General features: G+C 48.5%; 1 pseudogene; it reads left to right on the plus strand.

Annotated features, from left to right (window-relative positions):
• The first annotated feature begins 5,739 nt into the window (after window positions 1-5,739).
• On the plus strand, window positions 5,740-5,856 carry LOC126189099 (5S ribosomal RNA; annotated as a pseudogene).
• Window positions 5,857-6,606: the final 750 nt, after the last annotated feature.

Genomic DNA, 6,606 nt, shown 5'->3' on the forward strand with positions numbered 1-6,606 from the left:
AAGAATAGGAGGTGTGATGAGTGAAGAAATTGAACTGGGAAGAGGTGTAATACAAGGTTGTTTATCACCAACACTATTCAATATACACTCCTGGAAATGGAAAAAAGAACACATTGACACCGGTGTGTCAGACCCACCATACTTGCTCCGGACACTGCGAGAGGGCTGTACAAGCAATGATCACACGCACGGCACAGCGGACACACCAGGAACCGCGGTGTTGGCCGATGAATGGCGCTAGCTGCGCAGCATTTGTGCACCGCCGCCGTCAGTGTCAGCCAATTTGCCGTGGCATACGGAGCTCCATCGCAGTCTTTAACACTGGTAGCATGCCGCGACAGCGTGGACGTGAACCGTATGTGCAGTTGACGGACTTTGAGCGAGGGCGTATAGTGGGCATGCGGGAGGCCGGGTGGACGTACCGCCAAATTGCTCAACACGTGGGGCGTGAGGTCTCCACAGTACATCGATGTTGTCGCCAGTTTTCGGCGGAAGGTGCACGTGCCCGTCGACCTGGGACCGGACCGCAGCGACGCACGGATGCACGCCAAGACCGTAGGATCCTACGCAGTGCCGTAGGGGACCGCACCGCCACTTCCCAGCAAATTAGGGACATTGTTGCTCCTGGGGTATCGGCGAGGACCATTCGCAACCGTCTCCATGAAGCTGGGCTACGGTCCCGCACACCGTTAGGCCGTCTTCCGCTCACGCCCCAACATCGTGCAGCCCGCCTCCAGTGGTGTCGCGACAGGCGTGAATGGAGGGACGAATGGAGACGTGTCGTCTTCAGCGATGAGAGTCGCTTCTGCCTTGGTGCCAATGATGGTCGTATGCGTGTTTGGCGCCGTGCAGGTGAGCGCCACAATCAGGACTGCATACGACCGAGGCACACAGGGCCAACACCCGGCATCATGGTGTGGGGAGCGATCTCCTACACTGGCCGTACACCACTGGTGATCGTCGAGGGGACACTGAATAGTGCACGGTACATCCAAACCGTCATCGAACCCATCGTTCTACCATTCCTATACCGGCAAGGGAACTTGCTGTTCCAACAGGACAATGCACGTCCGCATGTATCCCGTGCCACCCAACGTGCTCTAGAAGGTGTAAGTCAACTACCCTGGCCAGCAAGATCTCCGGATCTGTCCCCCATTGAGCATGTTTGGGACTGCATGAAGCGTCGTCTCACGCGGTCTGCACGTCCAGCACGAACGCTGGTCCAACTGAGGCGCCAGGTGGAAATGGCATGGCAAGCCGTTCCACAGGACTACATCCAGCATCTCTACGATCACGATCGTCTCCATGGGAGAATAGCAGCCTGCATTGCTGCGAAAGGTGGATATACACTGTACTAGTGCCGACATTGTGCATGCTCTGTTGCCTGTGTCTATGTGCCTGTGGTTCTGTCAGTGTGATCATGTGATGTATCTGACCCCAGGAATGTGTCAATAAAGTTTCCCCTTCCTGGGACAATGAATTGACGGTGTTCTTATTTCAATTTCCAGGAGTGTATATGAGGAGGAAATTATTAGTGAAAGTTCTGATGGAAGGCGAAGAGTTTGTATAGGGGGTCGGAGAGTGAAGTGTATAAGATTTGCAGACGACATGGTTGTGATGGCAGAGACTGCAAGAGAGATGAAACAAATGTTAGATGGTCTAAACACAAAATTAGAAGAATATGGAATAGAGGTTAACAAGAAGAAAACGAGAAGCATGGTAATTGGAGGAAAGGGGAGAAAATGCCGTATGAAAATAGGGGGAGAGGAAATAGAGCAAGTGAGTAACTTCAATTACTTGGGAAGTATAATAATGGATGATATGTATTGCTCAACAGAAATTAGGAAAATAATTACAATGGCAAAAAGAAGTATCCAAGAGGGAACAGAAATTACTTTGTGGGCCATAAAACAAAGATCTGAGGAAAGGACTTGCCAAATGTTAAATCTGAAGCGTTGCACTATGTGGTGCGGAGACCTGGACATTGAGGAAGGAAGATGAAAGAAGATTGGAGGCACTAGACATGTGGATGTGGAGAAGAATGGAAAAAGTTAAATGGGAAGACCGAGTAAGGAATGAAGAAGTATTAAGAAGAGTTGTAGAAGAAAGAAACATGTTGAAAGACATCAGAAAGACAAAACGGAACTGGATTGGGCTTTGTTTGAGGAGGGACTGTTTATCGAAGGGAGGAATAGAAGGAATGGTGGAGGGAAAAAGGGGAAGAGGGAAAAGAAGATACAAAATGCTGGACAATATCAAAGGAGACAAATATTCAGAAATGAAAAGACCGGCTATGGACAGACAAAAGTGGAAGAGGCTTAACCCATGACAAGACCTGTCGTAAGGCAGAAGACCATACTACTACTACTACAGCGCGCCACTCTATCTTCTGTGTGATCCTCTCTTTGTGCTAGTCCAGCCGTACACGTCGATGCTGTGGTGTAAGTGGAAGACTGGCTAGGTGTGTGCGTGCCCGTAGTCCTACTGCTAGTACACGGTTCGCACCAGTTTGTGGTTACATGTTTGGATTGAGAATCCCTCCTACCTGTGCTGTAGTAGCTGTACGATCTGCCACTGCTGCCCTTACAATACGGCGATCCAGGCGGGCGTCTATGCTGCCTGGACGTCTGGAATCTCGTCTACGGGTGTACGAATGGTCACGTGAACACAGATACCAACATCGTTGCTCAACTGACGCACTACGTCCAACTTGTGTGGCATATCTCCGAAAGGACCATCCCGCCACCAGGATGGCCACAATTTGACCCTTTGAAACTCGCTCAGTTGGCTGCAGGAAGCATGAATGCGTCTCCGTGGCATGGTTGCCTGCTTTCACCGAGCAGTTACAGACTTAGCTGTAGTGGCTATGCCACTACGTTATCTGTTGGCGGACGACGTTTAAGCCAATGACAGTACATCCACTATACCCCAGGGGACAAGACCGTCTCGTGATCAAATTCAGCTTCGTATTTCCAGGTATAACAATTTTTTCCGGCAGAGTCGATTCGGCATACATCCTGGGAATCGAGAATCTTGACGATTCGTGACTGTTATCAGTGTCGACACTGGCAAGATATCGGTCCCGAGAATCCCAAGACTTAAAAGAAAGTTTTAATTTTAAGTTTTCAATTAATTTTCATTTTTATTTACATTTTTTTATAATTTCGGATTTCCTATTGTAATCCCTGAAAAGAAGGGGCTTAACAAACGGACAGACAATCGGATATGATAAGACGAAAATAGTTTCTTCATGTGAAGTAGTTAAAAAACAACAGTTTTCGGAGTTTTTCCCTTACTTGCACCATTAATCTTGCTTCTTGCCAAATTTCATGATTTTAGGTGAATGGGAACTACCCTATAGGTTATAATTAGTGACTGTGCAAGAGTCAAAATACGTGGCTTAAATGACCATTGGACTGACTTAAACGTTTTACTCGTATTCCGCCAAAACAGCATAGACCTTGAAACTCCTTTAAAATGTTTTAACACTCGTATAATTGTGAAGGCAGACGATAATGTATGCAAATCCGAGTAACTGAGAAATGTTGACTGAAAATATCTGAAACTTGTTTGAAATGGAAATATGTGCAGCTCACGCTACACGATGTGAATACCAGAGTGTCGGTCGATCAAACCATGCGACTGCGAGAAATAAACCTGCTTTCAGTAAAATTTTCGTACGCTGACTGTGAGAAAACGACTTTGTGATAAATTTTAGCTCTGAATGTGGCAAACCTTTTTTAGAAAACGATTGCTGTACCTCAACTATTATCGTAATTACACAATAAATGATCACTGAATAATACGCATCCGACTTTATACGAGCGCCGTTCGAAAAGTAGGGTCCGATAGCTCGCGAAATGAAAACCACACCCAAAATCAAAAATTCTTTATTCGCAACAGTTAGTCACACCTTCCAGCTACGTCTCTAAATAGTCGCCGCTCCGACTTAGATGTTACAAACTTTCCAGTACCCTCGTCACAGAAAGCAGCCGCCTATGCTTTCCGTCAATTCTCTGCCATGGTCTGCCTTTCGTAGTTTGTGCTAAAATGTTGTCTTCGTAGCCATCGGAGATGAACAACGGAGGAAGCCAATTAAGGGCTGTATTGTGGGTGATCAGACACTTCCAGTCGAAAATGATGCAGGAGCTTCTTCATTGCACCTGCAGAATGTGGCTGAAAATTGTCTTGAAGAGAGAAACGTATGACATTTATGTCATGTGGGCTGCATGGCCTCAGGTGAACTCTCTCACCAGATCCACATACTTGGTGAGAGACACTGTCGTTTTACGCTTTTGTATTTGATCACTTTGCGCTTTGAACTGCAAAGAGCGACGTGGAGCGATCGACAGGCACATTAAAGGCACTGCCCAACACTTCTGTGCAAAGTTCCATCGGATTTCCACTGTGGTTTCCATTTCACGCCTAATCTAACCAACCGAGCGAGGTGGCGCAGTGGTTAGCACACTGGACTCGCATTCGGGAGGACGACAGTTCAATCCCGCGTCCGGCCATCCTGATTTAGGTTTTCCGTGATTTCCCTAAATCGCTTCAGGCAAATGCCGGGATGGTTCCTTAGAAAGGGCACGGCCGATTTCCTTCCGCATCCTTCCCCAATCCGAGCTTGTGCTCCGTCTCTAATGACCCCGTTGTCGACGGGACGTTAAACAGTAATCTCCTCTTCCTCCTCCATCTCCTCCTAATCTAACCTTATTTTCCGAAAACGCCTCTGTTTGAAATCACAGTGTGGCACTTTCATAAAATATTTCACTAGCATTAAACCTGTGAACTAATACTGATACTTGTTTGAACAGTCCACAGGTGTACTGCCGGTCCATAGTGTCCAACGGGTAAAATATTTCGGCGATCAGACTTGTCGCCATCGTCAGGTGCGCTGACGAACTGAGCTCCTGAGGGCGGGCGGCTGTACTAAATCTCCTCCCCTCACCAGGAGTTCTCCCCGCGGTCCGCGCCCGAGCGTCAGCGGCCGCTGAGACACTGGCGTCGGCGTCTGTGGTGGCGTCGGCGTAATTGCCTCGTCCACCCTCGTCGCCCGTTGGTTTCCTTTGCAGTGCGTCTTTTTGATTAGACTCAATGCTGGTTCCCATACCCTTCTGAGGTTGTAGCTGCAATCTCGGTTGATGAGTCCGTCTCTGATACGAATTTCGATAGCCTCTCTAACGATGCTGTCCCAGGATTTAGATGTCTGTAGCCAGACCCTGATATGTTGTTAGTCCTTTTCGTGATTTTCGGACAAACAGTGCTCTGCGACCGCCGACTTGTTGGGATACCCAAGTCGAGTGTGCCTCTGATGTTCTCGGGAAAGATCTTCGAATGTGCGCACTGTCTGTCCACTATAAGTCTTCCCACATTGACACGGAACCTGGTCTTCCGCAAAGCGAGATCGTCTTCGAGACTTCCCAATCATGCTCGTATTTTATTTGGTGGGCAAAAGACAGTTCCTACTCGGTGTTTCCTCAATATTCGTCCGATTTTCCCCGCTAGTGCGCCAGTATACGGTATGTAGGCAGTAGCTATCTCTTTCTCCGTGACTTCTTCCGTCTCCACACGCTGTACTGTACAGGTGGGGCGAAGAGCGAGTCTGATCTGCCATTTCGAGTACTCGTTATTCCGGAATACAGTTTTGAGGTGTTCCAGCTTTTGGGGCAGACTCTCTGTGACAGATATGGTGCGCGCCCTGTGCACCAGTTTTTATAGCACCCCATTCCTCTGCGTTGGGGCAACGGCCTTGCCGCAGTGGATACACCGGTTCCCGTCAGATCACCGAAGTTAAGCGCTGTCGGGCGTGGCCGGCACTTGGATGGGTGACCATCCAGCCGCCATGCGCTGTTGCCGTTTTTCGGGGTGCACTCAGCCTCGTGATGCCAATTGAGGAGCTACTCGACCGAATAGTAGCGGCTCCGGTCATAGAAAACCATCGTAACGACCGGGAGAGCGGTGTGCTGACCACACGCCCCTCCTATCCGCATCCTCACCTGAGGATGACACGGCGGTCGGATGGTCCCGGTGGGCCACTTGTGGCCTGAAGACGGAGTTTATATATGTATATTCCTCTGCGCTAGGTGGTGGCAGCTATCCGCTTGTAAATACAGGTCGGTGTGCGTTTTCTTCCTGTATACCCCGTGGCCCAAGGTGCCATCCGATCTTCTTTTGACCATGATGTCCAGGACTGGTAATCTTCCTTCTGCTTCTGTCTCCATAGTGAATTTGATGTTCGGATGTATGGAGTTCAGGTGTGTAAGGAGTTTGTCCCTTCGTTACATATAAAACACGTAAGCAGAACTTTGTGCTAGTGTCTACTTCTGACCACGAGACGTGTAAAGCCCGTAAGCTTCAGCCAGTACGAGAGGTACCGCAAGATTGCAATCTAGTACTAAACGAAATTATCTGGATGCAGATGCGGGACAGCGACTGGTTGTTCGTCGTCCCAAAGGACGAAGGGTTAGCGGTGCTACGTAATGATTTACCACTCGCTGACATCGTTGTAAGGTGAATGGGGAAACTAAAGTTTCTGAGTAAATGTAAAGGTTATGGCGCACAAATCTGATCATGTGATATGTACTGGTATCAGGAAAATAGGATGTA

The sequence above is a fragment of the Schistocerca cancellata genome, chromosome 5 (genome assembly GCF_023864275.1).
Source record: "Schistocerca cancellata isolate TAMUIC-IGC-003103 chromosome 5, iqSchCanc2.1, whole genome shotgun sequence".
Classification (NCBI taxonomy): Eukaryota; Metazoa; Arthropoda; class Insecta; order Orthoptera; family Acrididae; genus Schistocerca; species Schistocerca cancellata.